The sequence below is a fragment of the Netta rufina genome, assembly GCF_964035555.1.
Source record: "Netta rufina genome assembly, chromosome: 7".
Lineage (NCBI taxonomy): Eukaryota > Metazoa > Chordata > Aves > Anseriformes > Anatidae > Netta > Netta rufina.
This window is the reverse complement of record NC_140130.1, coordinates 24,989,928-25,010,156: the sequence shown is the minus strand read 5'-3', so window position 1 is coordinate 25,010,156 and position 20,229 is coordinate 24,989,928.

Sequence of the window (20,229 nt, the reverse complement as noted above, 5' to 3'; positions counted from 1 at the left end):
TCTGGGCTGTTTCTTTGCTTACACGGCCACAGCCTGTCCCGTCTGCGCGCTGCCGTGGCTCCTGTCCTTCTGCTGGTGCCAACCTCTGCCCGGGGCTGGCGGGATGCCACCGGCAGGCCAAGTCAGGTCATCCAAATTTTGGCGTTCCTGCTGCTACTCTGCTTACTGGGTGAGTTCGTGCAGTCACCAGTTGTGCACCCCTCTCGCCTCTAGACTTGTGACGAGGTGACTCACTGTCATTGAACGCACGCTCGGTTTTATTAGACACTCATCTCATTTGCTCTCTGTTTAAGAGCCGCGTGTCTCTTTCCTTGAGCATCTTCAGGAAACAATGGGAACAGCTTAAACAGGGGAAGCTCAGCACCATTCACCAAAAAAAAAAAAAAAAAGAAGTCCTATAGGATGTGTCTGGTCAAGTGCTGGATGTGCCATATGGGAGAATTGAGAATGATGAAGTATTTACTCAAATTGCTGCCTTCCGCTGCATTGAAGCCAGAGCCGCTGAAGGCACTGCAGCGTTTATGACTGATTTCCTAAGCAGTGTAACAAATTGAGATGAGGGCCCTTTTCTTGTAACTCACATGTGCAGCAGAAAGCACTTAGCTAACATAAATCAGGATTCAATTGCTTTTAAAGGCTCACAAAACATTTCTGAAAGAGACAGGATGAGGAAACCACTTTGCCACTGCAGAGTGTGTCCCCACGATGAGTCCCATTAAGGCCTGATCAAAGAGCCTCGCTGGCGTTTCATTATGGCCTGGCTGCGTACAGGTGAAACTCAGCAGCCGTTTCGACAGCGTAGGCACAGAAATATGCACAGGAGGTGAGTTTAAGCAGGAGTCTGGACCATCAAAGAATGTGATTAAGGACAATTTAATGTGCTGAGTAATGCAGCATGATTTGGATGTAATTTATCCTAATCCGGTCTGATCTTTTACAGGAGAATATATTACCAGGCCACAGGGAGGTGAGACCAGGGTCCCATCTGGCCTCCTGTCTCCAGCAGTGGCTTATCGCCAATACGAAAACAAAGCAAATACAGAGTGAGCTTCCCATGTGCATCCTCTCTGCTTCTGGCATTCAGCGGCTGTGGGACCTCTTGGGTCAGAGCATCCAGAGCAGGGAGTACAATAGCCACCATTTATCCTCTCCTCCTGAATTTATCTCGTTGCTCTTTGAACCCCTGCCTGGTTTTGGTGATTACAGCACAGAACACCAGTGAGCGCCGTGATTAAGCCGTGTCGTATGCAGAAGCTCTTTTCTTTGCTTTAAACTGGTGGTTTGTTAGTTCGGCAGGTTTTTGGTTATGAGAATTAGAGAATATTTTCCCTCTCTCTCTGGGTCAATCATGGTTTTGTAGGTTTCTAGTGTTATTGCTGCTCACTTCTGTCTTTCCTAGTCTGGAGGTTCTTCTGTTTATTCTTTCCCTCTAAGGAGGCTAATCCGATTTGAGGGAAGATCATACTTTTTCAAGCAGATCAAGAAGCCCCAGACAGTGCCTTGGGGAAACCCTTTTTTCCCCGTTTCCACTCCTCCACCACCAGCTGTGCTCCCAGTATTCCTCCTGGTGCGGTAATTCAGCGTCAAAAGCCTTTTTGGACAAGTTCTGTCTGGGCCTCAGCTCGAGGCCTGGAGATCTGTAACTTTACACATTTTCTTCTCTTCCCTTCCCTGTCTCCTTTTCCAAGGACTGTCTTGAACAGCGCTTTTGGAGAGGATGCTGGTGGTTCCCATATTTCCCCAGCAGAGGTGGTGGCATCCTGCATCCCAGGGGCAGGCTCAGCTCAGCGGGCTGTGGGTGACGTCCCTTTTTGGGAGGTTACCCAAAAAGCAGAAGGGAGGCTGTGTCATTGCAGGATAGAGAGGCCATGGAGGGAGCGTGTAGCTCCAAGCAAAGCCAGCCTGGAACAGCAGAAGGAGCTGTGTCCCCAGCGGGGTACAGCACGGGGTCTCTGCCTCTTCTTAAATTCCCCCTTAGGGCCATGGTTTAGAAACCTGCATGGATCGTGTGGTTGCCAGCCAGAGGTGAGACCCAACTCCCCTTTGGGAAACAGAACATGAGGGGCCCACCCTCAGATCAGGAATGGCTCAGCAGAGATGAGATAAAAACTCAAAACCTGTGCTGCATTCTTAAGCTCTCGGCCAGATCGGTGTGATATATGTGAGAGCTCGTTAGCCTGGCCGGTTCGTAAGGTACACGAGAATTTATGGTTCTGATGTTCAGTACTTAATTGGAAACTGTGATCAGATGCATCTTTTAAACATATCCATACATAACGTACGGGCATGGAGATGTGTGTAACGAAATCCCCAAGCACAAGGGGTAAAGCTGCACATGAAAGTCGTTTATTTTTATGACCTCATTTTTATCACTCAGCGTTTCTGTTGTAAATACTATAACAAAGTGACACAAGCTTGGTCATTGGAAGACAGAGATAAATTTGGCCTCTCCGTAAGGGACAAGCAAGGTCAGTTTATAGGAGGTGAAGAGCACCTCCACCCAGAGGTCTTGCTAAGGTAAATACATTTTTCTGTCCTGTGGAGAAATTCGCAATCTGAAGGAATAAACAGGGTAAAGCAAAACCAGATGAAGATGTGACTGTTAGGCAAGATCTTGTTTTTATACTTCTTTCCAGGAAAAAGCCTGCCATAAACACTCGTGCTGTCCTTTTCAAGGCCACCAAAGCCTTGCAGTGGAGCATCACATGGCATTAGCTCATTGCCCCGGTGTCCTGCAGCCTCCTGCTCGTGCTGAGCCATCGCTCCCCGCTACTGCCAAGGCTGGGCTTTGCTGTCAGATCACCGGGCTCTCTATCTCACAGCCTGCTGAACTGCTGAATGTGCAGTTCCGAAGCCCCGTCTTCCTCTAGGAGGATAATTTCATCATAAGAAAATGTAATTGTGAACAATTCAAGAGGCTAATTCTGCATTTCATCCGCCCGAGCCAAATACTGAAGCTGCACTCCGGAGCCAAATGAACAATTTCACCGCTGAGGAATCTTGGGACAGAAATCTGCGACATTTCCCAATCGTTCAGGGAAGTGGTGGGTTGCCTTGAACCCACCTCTTGTCCTTCGATACCCTTTGTATGCACAAAAGAAAAGCAAACAGCCCCGTGAACACCGGGTCTGAGGGAGGCTGAATACATCCATGCAGATGTTATTTGTCTCAGAGCACCTCGAACCTGGTGGCAGAGCTCGACAGCTCAAGCTGTCCTCTGTGGGGCTAATTTCCAGTCCCTGCTGAGTGCAGGGCAGAGGGCAATGGTTTTCCTCGTGCTGCACTTCCCCTTTGTGATACAAATCCATGGGTTCATGCAGGAGCATTGCTGGAGAGGAGGCAGCGTCCATCTCCTTCCAGCCTGGGCTTTTCTGTGCGAGCTAAGGTTACCCAGGTAGGGAAGATGTTTTCTGCACATAGGGAAGAGTTTCCAGCGTAGTGCTTTGAGATTCTCGGGGAGAACTTGGGTTGATTTTCACTTTGTTGGCTTGAAAGAAGCTGTTGGAAGCCAGCACTAAATGAAGACCTCCAGCTGGGTCCTGGTGAGCCAAACTGGGCCACTGTTGTTCTGTGATGCTGACAAAATCCCTGCAGCCTAAGCAGAAATATATAACATAAAAATATATACACATTTATATTAATGTATATAAACTGTGCTGGTTTTCAGTGCCAGAGCATAGCCACGCTGTGAAAACAACAGAAAGGTGGCAGGACAGCAAATTTTTCTCTTCTGCAGTGTCTCCTTTCTCTTAAGGAGCTGATTGCACAACATGGCCCTACCCTCCTCAGCAGCAAGCTACCAGCCAGCAGAAAACGCCTGTGTTTGAAGCCAGGTCGCCAGTTTTGCTTCTTGCCCCCTCAAGCCCCTTTTGCTGGCGGCAAGGAATTCTGGAGTCTCGGGGCTGCCACAATGGGAGCCTTTCTGACCCGGCTGAAAAGCTCGACCTCTGCTCAGAAAGGACAGATTCATGTTCGAGAGGGTTCCACAATGCAACGATTTATGTCAGGAAATGAACAGAATATTTTGTAAAAAAAAAAAAAAAAAAGCCTCCATCTGTTTATTTGGCTTGGGGAAGAGATCAGCTGTGCCTCTATGATTTCAGAGCATGGAGTGCTGGAGGGGGAGATGTATAGCTGTGTGCATCTACGTTTTTGAGTTTGCCTTCCTGGTGCATAAGATACAGAGCTAATTTTACTTTACTGTGTGTCACGTGGGGCTCAGAGCTCAGGGAGCGGAGATACCTTAATGCACATGGCTAAACTTTTGCACTCCTAGCATCGTGAGTCTGAATTTTAACCCTGCCCTCTCCATCCAGCTCCTGTATGTTCATAAAAGTGGTCAGTTGCTCCTCCAGCTGAGTGGTAGCGGAGCACCCAGTGCTAATTCTTGGTCGTGGTTGATTTTGTGATTTTGTGCTTTGTGAAATCAGCTAGGAGGATTTCAAGATGCAAGACCACTCTCAAGGCTCGGATTCCTGTATGCGTAAGGAGCAGTAGCAAGGTATTTTCGTATTGGCTTACTTTAAAAACCCTGTCCCAGAATCTGATAGCGATGTTAAGAAAAATAGTTCCTGAGAAAGCCGGCAGTCTTCATTACTGACTGCAAACCGTGCGGATGCTGGGAGGGAGAGCGTGGACTTTCTGGTTAAAACATTGCTGTGCTCTTAATCTGCCTGGCAAATCATTGGTGATTAAATGATAATCGGAGCTGTTTGTTTGAAATGTCATACATCTCCACCGCAGCCTCTCCACAGCACTGAAGAGTTTTAGGAATTAAGGAGCATGGGAACATAGACGCCTCCAATGTATTTAAACACGAATTAGCTAAAGCCAACAAATACAGAACAATTTCCATTTATGTATTAAACACTCTGGAGGATACAGATTAACCTCCATTACTCAGAGTTTGTCACCGTCTCATCTCCTTTGGACAGCTAACGCTGAGAAACGGACAGAAAGGAGATTTATTTTTCCTTCAGCTTCTGTCTCGCCTGATGAAATGTCTGCTGTGCAGCTCCCCCAGCCGCGCTCCTCCGTGAGCCCTGCCGGCTCCCCACGCTGTGCAGGCACCGCTTTCTCTCACGGCCAAAACTCACGCTCGTCTGAAATCTCTGCTCGAGGAATTGAAGCCAAGCCTCGCTTTACTGGCACACGGAGGCCCTGGGCTTCGAGGTGATGTGGAGGAATCCCACCGAGTCAGTTTGCTTGGGTCCACTGCCCCGTGGCGAGGGGGAGAAGCCTTTAAAAGAGCCTTTGCATCCCGCCCGCGGCACAGATGATGTTTCCCGACCGAGCACATCGCCTCCAAGGGGCCGTGCAGGAGCAAAGCCACAGCCTCGCAGCCCCGCTGCTGTAGCTCTGTTCCTCTGCAAACCTCCCTGGTCCTGCACGAGGCTTCTGCTGACCTGCCAAACCCCACGGAGCGTGCAGGAGAAACCCCCCAGGCCAAATACAAATCCACAGAATTAGGGAGATGGCTGAAAGATGGACCCAGCATTACAGACATGCCTGTTCACCTCCAGTCTTCTCCTCTGCTTGGAACACCTCAGGAGGCTTTTATTGACCAAATACTGAGATACTCACTTGTTAAGCAACTTTCCAATTGTGCCACCGCTTTTTTTGTAGGCATCTCTGTGTATTTAGATAGATTAAAACACAAACATGGCATGTTTATGTCATTAACTCTCACTGAGTCCAGCAGCAAAGTTAGTCCCTAAAGAAAAGAAGTGCCATAAAGCTTTTCCATAACATTGTTAATATAACCATCCAAATTAAAGTATATTCCAAGTGACATATAAATTCAGTGATGTAATATAAGATTATTTGGTCTTTCACAAAATTCTTGACCAACTAACTGTGTGTAGCTTGATGGGATAACAAGGCAATGATATTTGAAGTAATACTCATGGTCTTCCTTCCATGTTCGCTGATAGGACTCAAATAGGTGATGTTGTCCTGGTGTCCTACTGATGAGAAAGGAGATCCAGCCTCCCTCTCCTTTGGCATTAAAGCAAGAAGAGTGTGTTCAGCCTTTGTGATGAACTTGGCACCAGCGATATTTTAATATCATTAGCAGAGAGAACTACTTTCCTTGCCAGTAACAAGGCTCGGTGTCAACTAAGGGTGGTGCCCCATGGGAAGACCTCAGACAAAACTTGCTATCTTATAATTAAAAAAAAAAAAAAAAAAAAAGGAAATATGCTATTTTTGGGGAAAGACATTTGTTCAAGTATGGAGTGATCCTGGCTGATAGGGAAGGGACCTGCCGGTGCTATTCTTAGTTCCACCTGCTGGTTTCACTGCTTCTCTTGCAGCTATCGCTGAAAGCAAAATTCGGATGCTCCTGTCTGTGCTCACACAGAAATGGAAGAAGTCAGAATGGAAATATGTGTGTGTGTAGAGATAAAGAGATAAAACGAGCCAGAGCTTAAGGGAAAACAAGCTTCCATGTGTAGCTGCAGACATGACTACACCTTTCCTTGGAAGGGTTTTACTTCTGCAAGGCCAGGTTTCTCGTCTGATTGAAGGGCTAGCAGCGTGCCAGGCACAGTCCATGCTGCAGGAGATGAGAGTTTCTGCTTGGAAGTTGTTACAGCTAGGAGAAACCACTGAAGAATTTCCTTTATTGTGTTGGACGCGATCTGATACTTCGGTTTCACAACAATGCTCCTCTGAAAACAGTGAGGCTACGAGGTATTCACCATCTAGGCCGTCACTTGTGAGAGGAGAAAGACATCAATGAATCACATCCTGAATAATAGGACATAAAAAATAAATACGGGGTCAGGCAGGGCTCCTTGCTGCTTGCTGCACAAACCTTTCTACATTAGCAGAAGAGAGGAGAACAGCAGGTATACAAGGAGTGCTTTGCCCAGCCGGAGAAATGATTTGCTATGCCTTCCTTGCTTACTATTTCAGGAGTGAGATTTTTCTCATCTTTGCTGGGAGGAACAAGTTTTGGCTTTCACAATTTCACTGGGTTTTATTTCGGAGGGTTTTATTTCTAGGTCCATTTTACTGCTTTGTCCTGATTTTATGAGGGAAACGTGGGTGGAGGAAAAATGTACGAGACAGGGAGACAGGGGGTCCACGTCTGAACTCCCAAATCAGAACATGATAAAACTAGAGCAGGAGCAAAGATTAGCGTGAAAAAGCTCTTTATGGAGTAATATCTCTTGTCCTCATGTGATCTGCATGGAGGAAGAGGAAAACAGTTTCAAATATCTGTTTTTTTGTTTGTTTGTTGTTTTTTTTTTTTTAATCTCTGCCTTCTTTAAATTGCATGGATGAGTCATTTATGATTCCTTTATAATTAAAAGAAAAAAAAAATCATTTAAAAGCTTGCTGCAGTCACACACACAGGCCCTGAAAAACAGCTTGAGACTGGGGATTGATGCAGAAGGGCAGCGGGATGGAGGTCTGGGTTTGGAGTGTTTTGGGGCATCTGCGCTGGTGCAGAGGGAGGGCACAGCCAAACCATCTTCTTCCACTGTGCTTTCCAAACCTGAACGCTGACTTTGCCCTGATCTGGTGGGCAAAGACATTCAGCACCATCCTTAACCATATTTGCTTGCTCGTTAAGCACAGCCATCCACCAACAGCCCCTTCCAGTCCCAGGCTGTGCTGCTGGGATGCTCCAGGAGCTCGGCTGCAGACAGCCGGGACAGGCAGCAGGGACTGAAGTGATCACCAACCTTCTGCACGGTGGGGCATTAGGTTAAAGCAAACGGTGTGCGGGGATCCCAGCAGCGTTTCCCCTCCTCACCATTTAGCACTGGGAAACGTGAGGCAGCTGAAGGCAAGGACCAGGCAGAGGCTGCCACGTGCTGGGGGCACCGGGCTGACAGCAACCGCAGAGCTCTACGCTGGCGTGGGAGCAAAGCTGGGGCTGCTGATTAGATTTTGGGGGTCGTGCCTTCCCCAGCTCACTGTGAGAGGTCTCTGTTTTGGGCACCAGCTAGTGAGCATTATATCTGCATATGATATCACTTCTTCAGAAGAAGCTGCCTATTCATCAGCAGTAGCATCTTCACATCAAATCCATGACTGCGGAAACAACCATTTAATTGAAACAGAAGCGACGCTGGAAAATTCAGAGAGGGTGCAAAAAAATCCCGGGTAGTTGTTACTCACTGGAAGCACATCCTAGACATGCAAGGCACGGGGTGCATGCGGAGTGCTGGGAGCAGCAGCTGATCGAGATGTAGCTCTGCCCTTCAGACACGCGTTGTTTCTTCAGATGATCCCCTGAGCCCGCTTGAAATTCAGTGCATGAATTAAATACACAGTTCGGGGTAGCTGGGGGCTCCTTTTTTCGCTGTCCCCTTGGAGCACGCAGCATGCTGCAAGGGACAACCCCGCTCCTGGCAGCCCGGGACATTCAGAGGCTGCTGCCGCCCCTGCGGTGGGATTCCTGCAGCCTCCTGCAGGGAGCCTGGATGATTTTCTCACCGTTATCACTGCCGGGTGTGCGGTGTGTGGCCGTGCTGCGGGCACTGTGCCTGACACTGATGCCATCGCTGCCTGCTCTGCCCCTGCCCCGGCTCCCGGCTGCGCAGACCCTTTCAGAGCCGGGGCTGAGATTTTCCTGAGAGCGCCGGGGGGAAGCACAGCCCTAGCAAAGTGTCTCTGTCCTTGCTTCTGCTTATCCGAATCAGTTCTCGCAGCTCTGTTCTGTAATTTCTTCCCACTTCTGTAGCAGCTTTCTGAGCTTTCAGCTGCTCTGTCAAAAGCAAAGGTGCCGACACCCTCGAAATCCCTATAGAAAAGTAAGGGGTCGCTCCCCATCCCGGAAAAAAAGAAGGAGGGACAAAGTTTGGGGTGTTTTTTTTTTTTTTTCCTCAGGGAAGACAAGTGTGTGTCAGAGATAGCTAGGAGGGGTCTGGAGGTTATGCACAAATTAAGCAGTCCCTGAAAGGAGGGGACTGCAAGCCACGCCAGATAAGCCCGTAGCAGCCACAGCCCTGCAGCGAGCAGCTAACTTTCCCTTTCCTCTCCAGGGGAACACCAGGGGTTAATTCAGTAGCCACGCGTTTAATAGCTCGATTTAAAGGGGAAAAAATGACACCCTTCTCCCCTGCCTTGCTGCTGGTGGATGGTTTGCTCTGTCTAGCTGATCACATGCTCCCCCAGCCCCTGGTGCTGCAGAAGCCCCAGCTGCTGCTGCTGATGAGCCGGTGCTGCTCAGGATCTGTCCCAGCCCTTGCCTGTCAATGCCTTGCAGCCCTGACCTCCTCTTTAAAGGAGGGAGTGGGCAGGATGAGCCCTTGAGCATATGGGTGGAAATTTGGGACGCGCCCCTTCTCTCGCCACCGCTTCCAGCTCTAACCATGTCTATTTGTTGTTGTCTTTTTTTCAGGGACTATGGATCTTCAAAGAGAAAATCAGGTAAGATACCAGGCTTTCTATGTTCTGCATGGTTACAGAGAGGACTTTTTTTTTTCTTCTTTCCCCTTCTCCTTTTCAAACCTTCCCTTTATCTTGTGCTGCATGAAATTGTGTAGCAGTAACTTTGGGTTGCTGAAGCCTGCTACAGACAGGCATCAGATTATTTCTTCCCTGCTAGAAAGGAGAAGAAACCTGCCTTGTACAGTATTGCAATTGAAATGACTGCTTTCCTCTAACTGTATTTATGCAGCTCTCTCTCTAATCCAAGAGGGTAGTTGTGTTCAATTTCTTTATATTTTTTTTCCCTGAAGTATGTCTTTACCTGAGCTCAGTCAAACTGCAGCCTGAGAGTTGGGGATCCTTTTCATGGGGGGTGGAAGAGGGAGGAAATGCTTTTCTGTTCTGACCTGAATCTTATTTTTGCCTTTCTAAAAGGATGTGGTAAGGCTTCTGATGCAAAATGTGTCAGGGTTTGGGCTGAATCAATGGCTCAAGCTCAGTGTTTTGTTTTTAACTCCTGGATTCAGATGTCCTATAAAGCCCTAATCTGAAACTACACAAAACACAATTTTCTCCTCCCCTTGGAGCTCTCGGTGATTTTTACAGATGTGCTTTCGATAGGGAGTAGGGACATGTAATTATGGGCCTCTGCATTTGGCTGCTCTGAGCTGGACGTGGTCGGCTTTCCCCCTCCCTTCTCCTAAGCACCTGCAACTCTCATTGACTTCGTTTGGAGTCCTGGGTGCCCCAAATCGCAATCAGGGCATCCAAAGGGGCCTTCTGGACCATTAGCAACTCCTGGAAAACTCTGGCCTGTGTGGATGGGAGGAGAGGGTTTTATTTCTTTAATTTTTTTCCTCTTTAAGATGATGATGATGAAGAAACACTGCAATGGCTGAGTCTCTGGGCAAGATGAATGCGAAGTACTGATCTCAATGAATGTCGCTACCTAGATTGATTTGCTAACTCTGAGAGCTTTTATGCTGCAGCCCTGTAATAAGCTAAGTGATACAGTGATGCAGAGCTGTTCCCTGATGCCATCCTGTGCACTAAATGGCTGTTCCCTTTGCAGGCCAGTGCCTGTGGTGCTCTTCCCCTGAATTCATTCAGCAGTTACTGCAAATGCAGGTGGGGGTGGTAGCAAAGGGGCGATGTGGCACGAGGTGCTGGCCTGACACTAGAAACTGGAGGAGATTTCATCTTCCCCTTGTCCTACAAAGCTTCTATCTGCGTTGCAATTAAAATGGGTCCTTTTACAGAGGTGCAGGTGCACTTCTAGCACCTAACATTAAGTGAACTTTGCACCGCTTGTGCAAAATGGGCAGTGAATTAAATGGGCAGCGGCACTCTCCAGAGGGGCAGGCTGCAAAGCTGCGAGAGCTCCTGGCTCGCAGTGCCAGGAGGGCTTTGGGGCCCTGCAAAAAGTGCTGAGAAATGCTGCTGAAGTCCCTGGGGCGACCTGATTTAGCACTGACCTAGAACAGCCCCAGAAAACCAGGAGAGCTCTGGGGCCAGTGCCCCAGTCGTCATACACGGGAGCTACAGCATTGCTCTTACAAGGGATGCGAGGAATTGTTCCTGCTCCATTCCTGTGGCTCTGTGGAGAAGCTGGGACTGATCTACCATGGTGCTGGGGGAAGAAGGATTAAGTTGAGCCTGTGGAGCTGAGGCACCAACTGCACCTGGTGCTCTCCACTGGCCTCCTGCCCTAAGGCATCCCCAGAGCTGTGCTCATCCATCCAGGAGGCCATGGCTCAGGCTGGGCTCCCCCTCCTCATCCCTCCCACCTCTGTGTGCTGTTTGGGCTCCTTTTGGGGCAATTTCTTCTCTGCTTCTTGCTGGCTGACTGCTTGCAGGACGTGGAACCAGTGGGGTTTTCGGGATGCTCTTTCTCCACTGAGGCTGCACTGACAGGAATGCGAAGCAGCTCCCCGACCAAAGGGAGCTGGATAAAGGGGCTCTGTTCTCAGCCATCTTCTCGCCTGAATTTAGGGTGGCGGGGGAATGCTTGGTTCTGCCTGGAGCTGGATGTTGTGGGAGTACGTGCACAACGAGCCAAGGAACATGCCCAGGGAGTTGGTGGTTACAGCCTCTAACAAAGAGCAGCTTTATGACACTTGATCTAGCGAGGGGGTAAATAAGCACAGCTTCCCAGCCTGCGTTGTAAAGAGCCTTTTAAGATAACAAATAACTTTGAAGCGCAGTTTCCTCTGTAGGTGCGAGCACGACTCCATCCTTAAATGGGACAAAGCGGCACTTTTAAGTGCAAACGTCTCCCAACAAATCGGACCTGAGAGCACACATTTTGCCTTGACCAAGGACGAGCTGGGAGGAGACTCCTGCACGTGAGCACAGCCATCCCCTGCTGTCGGGCAGGAATCTCGCAGCTGCTGCATCTCAGGCGTGGCAGGCAGGGCACGAGCGTGCTGATGGCAGAAACATTTGGGGAATGCCTCCGACAGCCAGCGCCACCTCTGTGCTGACCTCTGCCTTGCCAGCGAGTGCATTTCTAGCTGGTCTCGTGCTCAACCCTTAAAGCAGGGAGAAATTGGAGAAGTTCAGAGTTGAAGAGGAGTTATGGAAACATTTATCACTGCAGCTGATACTGGTTGTAAACATTTGGAGACCTTCTGAACCACGCGCAGCAGCGTGGCCCTAGCTTAGCTAAACAGAAGGGTCTTGCAGTGATCTGGGGCATCTCTGCGTGCCAGCCCTGAGCCAGGCTTCCTCCTGTGCAAAGAGCTCTATAAACACGCAGCCCTTCCCTGGGCTGTGATCTAATTATAAACGCTTTAACCTGCAGCCAGCCCCGAGAGCTGGAGCTTTGCTGAAGCAGCTGAGGCTCTGCGTAGGCACGGGCATTTGGCGTGACCTAAAGCACCACGTGTGCTGTTACCTTGGATTGCTGGGGCTTTGCTTGACGTGCCGCAGAGCTGCTTTGGAGAGCTGCCCTCATATTTCCAGTCAATTGAATCGTTGCTCTGCGACCATCTGTCAGTGCCCACGAGGCCTCAGTACAACTGCGAGGAGCGGTTCTGGTGGGCATAATCTGCGTGCCTGCAACAAGTGCTCCCATCCAGGTCTCTCTGAAGACCCTCTGTAGCAAACAGGGAAGGAATTACCCTTCAGACTGATCCCTCAGTCACATTAACCAAGGGAACAGCAGCTCATCTGTCACTCCAAATAGGTGCTAGTTCTGCACAGGCATCCGCTGGGGCTTTCTCTCCTCAAATCAAAATAAGGGCAGAATGACTTGGAGCCTGGTAAGGGATATTTGCATGGTACATTACGAACCACAAATTAGGTTAATCCACTCTCCCAACCCTACCAGCTCCCATCTGTGCATGGTGAACTAATTAACCCTTGAGACATCTGCTAATCCTGATGTGGCTCGTAAAAAGCAGTTGGAGGATGCTTCACCCCAGAGATGTCCCCCATACACACACTGCACTGTTGCTGGCTAGAACAAGCTCCAAACTCCTGGAGTGTGTTTCTCCCTTTGCTGAGAATCTTTCTTTACTTGTTTAATGCCAAAGTTGTTAGACTCTCAGTTGTGATGCTGGAGCAAGCATCTGAGACCTGGTATTTGGTGGCAACAGGGAGGTGACACGGGCTCCAGGGCTTTTCCATACTGAATCTTCACGTTTCGCGGTTACTGAGAATTCCCCTTTTTAACAGAAGATGCTGTTTCACCTCTGCTTTCAAGGCTAAGGAATCTGTTTCTGCCACCTGCAGGGTGGGCAGCCAGGCTCTTGTGCACACTCCTTCAGTGCCTGCTAGCAAAAGCACTGCTGGACTCCCCCTTCTGAAAGCATAACAAAATCCCCCCCCCCTGCTTGCTCGCTCTTGCTGGCTTTGAGCTGCTGCTTAGTGGCTTTTTCTTACCCCTCGTTGCTGTGGGGTAGGATGTCCCCCTCTGAGGGGAAATAAACGTGAGGTTTATGGCTCCAGCAGCACCGCGGTGTCTCCCCTCTCTAATTGATCGGATCCTGCCTGCATCAAGCTGGCCGGGCTCTGGCGGAGGCTGCCAGCTGAAGGCTGTTTAAATAGCCCCTGGAACTGAGCACTTAGAGAATTAGCTCAGCAGCTCGCTCCAAGCCAGTGGTGCTTTGGTGAGGACGTTGATGAGGCTTGGCTTCCCCAGCACAGAGAAGCATCCTTCAGCTCGGTTCCCACGTCCAGCTCTTGGACTCGCAGAGCGCTGCAGCACCCAGATGACAACCTCCGGTCCCTTCCCGTTCTGCAGCCTGAAATGAGGAAGGATGTATCTGCTGGCTAAGTAAATAAAAACTTCAGAGTCCATTTGAAGCCACTTCTCAAATTCTGTCTTTTTATAGACGTCTCTGTAACGCTCTCTTATCCCTCAATGGGGAAATTAAGCGGAGCTGAGAGAGGGACGGCAACTCCAGCCAGAGGGCCTCCGAGTGAAGGAGAAGCAGAGCCCTGTGCAGGTGTTGCCCCACCTTTAGGGAGATGCCTCAATTGCTGTTTGAGTTATCAGGGATAGATTTTTCTCCTTCCTTTGTAATTATAAAGGAGAATGGCTCAACTCTTTGCTCTTTTTTGGGTTTATTGTGGAGCTGTGCTCATCACCTCAGAGCTCAACCTCTTTGGTCCTGTCACACCATACATCTAGCCTGCGCTTACAGCTCCGTGGCTTGTCCTGCGAGTTTCTTTTCTTTTTATAAATGACTTTATTTTCTTAACTTCAGTTTGAACTGCCTCCTTTGAGGTAATATGGAGAAAATGAATGGTGTGTGCTATCCCTTCTGGGCTTAATCATTCAGCGGGCTCACAGATGTGTGAGCCATTAGCTGGACCTGCGTGGCTGGGGCTGTTTCTACCTGTCCCAGGATCTAGGAGTTGACCCCAGGGATGAAGTCTTGCTGGCACAGCTATGAATGTGGAATCCCCTGCGAGCTCATGGCTCTCTGGCAGGCGTTTAGCTGTGCATGGGTATGGGGAGAGAGGAGGACGCAGAGCTTCCAGCCTTAGCAGGTATTTTATGATACTTATGAGATGGGTTAAATGTCTTGATTTCCTTCTGCCCTTCCTCTCCCCCTGTAACCACCAAGAGGAAGACTGAATCTTTTAAATGGGCCTTCAAAGAGGCTAAACCTGAGAGCAGGCTTATCAAGATGTTGGAAAAATCCAATTAACTACCGTGGTGAATCCCACTGCGAGGCTGCGCATCGTCTGTCCGGGTGATAACTCAGCAGATGTCTCGGGGTGACCTGCGTGGAGTGCATGAGTGACGAAGCAGGCAGCTGGTTGTTGCTTAATGAACCTGAGCCAAGGTGAGAGCAGCAGCAAAGCTGAAATGTGGTTTTCAACCCAAATGCTAGTTTCAGGCATTCTGCTCTCATCGTTCATTTCTCTCTGACATCTGTCTCCCTGTACTCCATCCGAAAGGAAAGCTTTGGCCAAGAAGGGTTTTTGTTTGTTTTTTAAGGCAGTGAATGGGGATCTAAGCTTGTCCAAGCTCATGGCAAGTCCCCAGGAACATCTTAAACCACACAGCTTGGGCTCGGTGTCTCAGTCCTTGCAAGAACTCTGTGGTGCGACGTGATTCCTGCAGGCTGAGGCACGTGCTCTTGTTTGTGCCCTGATGAATCACATGTGCGTGCCGTGCTCCTCGCCTTGTTTTCTGCAATTAGTCCATGCAGGAGCAGTGATGGGGGCTACCTTGGTGTCCTCAGGCTGGGTGCTGAGGCTGGCCTGGGGCTTTTGCCAGCCGCTGCTCTGCAGCTTCACGAACGTGTGTGGACAGGAGTGCTCCTGCTCAGCAATCAGGATCTCCTCTCCCACTTACAATTAACCTCCTTGGCTCCACGTGCTAATTACCACATGGAATTTAAACACCAGAGCAGATTCTGGCAGAACATCTTGGTTCTCACTTAGTGTTTTTTTTCCTTTTTTTTTTAAGCAGGAGGATAAAGGGAATTAGAAATAAAAGAAGGGTAGAGTAAGCAGAAGCGTAGCAACCGAGGCCCAAAACAAAATTTAACATGTGGTTACTGGGGCTGCACATCCTGGGCCTGGGTCTGGAGGGAGCCAGGAGTTCTTGACCCTGATGTGCGTCCTCGGTCCAGTTCCTGATGGCAGAGCTCCCTCTCCTCACGATGGAGAATTAATCCCTCTCCTAGCGAAATGTGCTCCTCTCTCACTGCCGTTCCGTTCACTGGCTTTTGCCTGATGTAATAATTCCCCAAGCAGCTCACTTTCTTTCCTGATTTATTTTAATCAAGTCTGTGAGTTACCACGTAGCTGAAGCAACATCAGCTCTGCCAAAGCAGGGCTGTTCGCTCTCTGCTCAGCTGCACCGGCACCGAGAGGGGTCTGAGGAAGAGCTCTGGCTACGCCAGGCTGTCTCCATCCCCGTGTGTGACACTGTTTTGCATCTCTGGTCGTGGTGTAAATCTGTCCAGTCCACCCTCCAAGCCCAGCCTGGGGGATTCTGGCAGGAGGAAGCTGATCTCGCCATCCTCCTCGCACACCACATTTTTAACGTCGCTGTTTAAACTGAGACGCTTTGGCCTTCTGCCTGAGGCTACTGAAGAGAAGAGCAGATAGAGGAGTTTATTCTTTTTCTTTCAGCCTTCCTGCTGACGAGATGTGTAGCCTGCTGGCTGTATGGGCTCGCTGGCCTCTTCTGGGTGGCCCAGATGCTGGGGGGAGGAAGACAAGGACAGGAGAGGAGCAGTTGTGTGTGCCTTGTGTGGGCTTTCTGCTTCGCCGCCTGGCTTTTAAGCTGAAGTGTGGGGACAGGGTGCGGGATTAGGGAAAGGAATGTGTTTGTGCTCCCTGCGCTTCCCAGCTCGCAGCTAACACTGCGCAGAGCCCCGCGTCGGGGGGAGAGGGCCGGGTGGGCAGGGAAGGGCTGCAAGAATGAGGTGTGGCTGGAGCACGGCGATGGAAGGCAGGACAGCGTGCACCCTGCTGAATGCCCCATGTGTGACCCAAAGGGGTGTGATGGCTCTTCTCCTGATTTTTTGGGGAGTCCTCTGTTCTCCATCTGCTCCTGTGCTGCCTTCCTGCTCGGTCTGACAAGTGGCAGATGGTGCTAACGCTGCCTGCGTGGGTTTTTCCTCTCCTGCACGCAGGGAGCTGTGGTATCAGGTTTTCATTTTGCTGCCTTCGATAAGGCAGGTGAGAAATGCACTCAGGGGCTGGAGTGCACCGTGATGGTCCTCAGCCTCTGCAGGAATCTGTGCATGGCACCGGCGGGCTCCAGCTGCCTGGGAGGGAGGAGCAGAGCTTTCACCTGGGGGTTGCGATAACAATATCAGGCTGGTGAGCACCTGAAACTCAAATCTTCTTGTGAGAAGGAAACCTGGATGGCAGGGTGCGTGGCCTTAAAATACTGAGAGCACTCAGCCCACAAACAGTGTTCCCTAAGGGCCTGAAGCTTAGGGCATGATTTTTTTCACCGTCACATTTGGGTTAGCCTGTGTACAGCCATGTGACAGGCAAAACCTTTACCAGTCTGACGTGGCTGGGGTGGCTCCTCTAATCAGAGATGGCTGCAAACATTCCTTCTAGGTGCTCGGCAGGGGTTATCACATACGTATCAGTGGGCCAGCTCAGCCTGCTGCTAGCTAAACCAGGCTGCCCGGACATGCTGCTGCTGCACTGCACTCCCTGCGCTTGGCTGGGGGACTTCTTGCAGTGGGGATTTGATTCTGGCTCTTTTTTTTCCTTTTCTTTTTGAGTGTTTGAGCCATGCACGACTCCTGGCATTCCTACGTACCTGTGACTTTCCAAGTGTGATGGCCGGGGGCTCTCTGCCCTCCTCCTTGGCAGTGTCGAGGGCTTTTTCTTACCCCCCTCAGACGAGTGATGCTCTCAGTTTGTACAGCTGTAGGTGTGGGCCGGTGTTCAGATATTCCAGGCAATTTCCAGCAACTCTGGGAACTTCTACAAAGCTGTATGTGCAGGGAGCATAGCACTCATGTGGGAAGCAGCCCTCCCCTGCCATGTGGAAAGAGTTAATGTGCACGATGGCTGCCAGAACAAGCCCTAAACAGCCCTGTGTACTTCTGGGCTCGCAAATGGGATTAGGACGGGCTTTTGCAGAAGTAAACAGAGTAGAAAATTGGGACTCCATATTTTTTTTTTCCCAAGCTGTTCCTTCTGTAAAGGACAAAGGGCTGAATGAGGCGGCTGGCGTGCAGCGGGTAAGCAGGGAGCTGTGCTGTGTGCCTCACAGGCAGCCCCTCTCACCCCACAGCTCCGTCCCGACTCGGGCAGGGACTCCTCGGCTGTGGCTTTCTCCCCGGCAGGAGCGAGTTATCCAGATGATGAATTTCTGAGTCACGTGAAAGCCAGATGCGAACCTTTTCCAAGCAGCGTGTGTGGGTCCGGCGTGCGCCAGGCAGCCCTGCTTACGTGGCAAGTGGAAGTGGGCTGAGACGGGTGTGCAGCATGGTGCCGGGGAGGCGAGGAGCCCCAGCAGCTCCGGGGCAGCCGCTTCTGCCCAGGAGGGGATGGAGCTGCCCGGGCTCAGCCCCTCTGCTCCCACCCTGCACACACATGGCCCCTCCGAGCCCTGCCTGTCAGGAGGCTGAGCCCAGCGAATAGGACTAAAATTAAAGGGTTTATTTAATAAATAAACCTGCTGTCAAATCCTCTTACTCCCGCGCTTTAGCTGGATTTGCATATTGGGAAAACGCTGGGGATTATCAACTAGCCAAATATTTGCCGAGATGTAGCTCTTTAAGGGACTGCCTGTCGAGCAGATGGTGTATGGAGCGGAGGTGCTCTGCTTTAGGTGTGTGGGAGACATCTCTGTGAAGATGAGAGACTTTAAAACACACCAAGTCTCCATTTGGGGGGGAAAAAAATAAATACAAAATGGACTTGAACCAATCTCGGAATTCCTTCAAAGGCTATCCTAAAACACTTGCTTTAAAGGTGCCGCCCCAATGTCCCAGCCATAAGAACAAGGGAAGCTTATTTTGGCAGCTGTGGGGAGGGCCGGGGTGGTTAGTGGGACCACCCTGGGTCAGGCACCGGGCACAAATGTTGGTTTTGTTTTGGGTCCCTCTGGGACATCAGTGGCACAGCTAAACAGGATGCCTTGGGCAGCAGGGATTGAAGCAATCGACCAAAACACTCGTAGCCTTTCTGTGCCATCCTCCTGTTTCTCCCGCTCTCTGTTGTTTTCTGCCTAATTGAATGAGTTAATTGTGTGAGCCAGGGGTGTGTGAAAATGGTTCTCATTCAGGCTGAGGCACATTTGCTTTTTTTCTTTGCGATTTGCTCTACAGCCATGTTGTAGAGCTACAGGTGGACTCTGATATGGGATAACTGCTAAAAGCAGGTACTTTGGTTCCTCAGGGGCTGGTAACACCCCGTATTTTGCCCCCCTCCCCTGGTCTAGCTCTGTCGTATCTCCTTACCTTCCCATTTAACCACTGTCAAGCCCCAGCTGGAGGCAAAGAGGCTGGAAGAGAAAAATGAGGTTGTCCCTCAGCTTGGCTGGAGAGGAGGGAAGGGCAGTGATGAGTTGGGGCTTACCTGTTCTGGGCAGCGTGGTGCCCTACCTGAGCAGCTAGGACAACTGGCACTTCATTTATACCAGCACTTTGGCATGCTTGACCTCGGAAATCATGAATGAAATAAAATTTTAGCTTCTATTTTCAGTTGTGCCCTAGGCGAGGAACGTTTCAGTGAACAAGGCTCTAGCCTTTTCTAAGAATTGGGCAGCTTCTAAGAAACACCCCACTGCAGCTTTTTCTTGCTGATTTATCAAATACCGCCGATGGGATGAGAACACCCCCGTTCATCTCTTAGTGCCTTTAATGGTGATGGAGGAGCAAAAAGCATTTACCCCCCCAGCTCCAGCCTGAGAAATCACTGGACCACCAGTAAGTTCTCTGGAGTGGAGCACTGATTGCTGACTTCCCAGGAAGTCAATACAGTGTCAGTTCAGTCTAAAATTATATTACTTACTATTTTCACCCTTCTGGGTAAGTTAGGGAGGGTGAATGGCTGGGAAATGCATCTACAAAATGCTTAGCTCCACTCACTGCTGCAGCCCTTGGCTATCTGAGCCAGCAGTGTTTGATTATGGAGAGGACTAATGCCCTACAGAGCTGATCCCAGTTGGAGAAGGGCAGCCCCTTTCAGGTATCAGCATCTCTGCAGCAAGGCCACCTGTTCTTATACTGCATTTCTCAGTATTTTTTGCTGTACCCCGTAGCTGCAGAGCTTTGTGGAGACTTCAGGATTCCCAGGTGACGTTTGAGGTAGGGCTTCGAGAGAACAGAAGAGCCTGTTAGTTAAATGTCTCTATTGCTGCTATCTGTGTGGAAGGCAGCTTCCAAAGAAAGGTCATGTCTGTGTAATTAAACTTTTTACAGTCCTAAGCAAGGCAGTCCCATCCAGTTCCCTCGTGAGGAACATCTCTGGCAACAATATGCACCCTGTCAACCTTTAGGCTGGAAGCAACATCTATTTAGCAGTATGAAATAATGGGTGCTGTACTCAGCATTGAACTGAGCCTTTGAACACTGCTATTGACAGAAGGGAACCTGCGTCAGGTGGGAGGGCTGTGTCTGAGGGCTTTGCACCTGCTGGACCAGGACCCGGCTGGATGTGCAGGGCTGGAGCGGATCACGGGCGTGGATGTGGTAGCTTTGTGCCCGTGCGTTCAACTCTAGATGTTTTCAGGCGTTTTCCCTGAAGCTTTCTATGCTCTAGCTGCATGCAAGACAACCAGGCTGCTACTCAGATGGGATGAGCGGGGCTGTATCGCTGCGAAGCGTCAGTCCCCAGCAGTCTGGCGCCTCTTCTCTCCCCAGCAGTGGGAGGAGCGGCAAACAAATCGCTCTCGGTGGC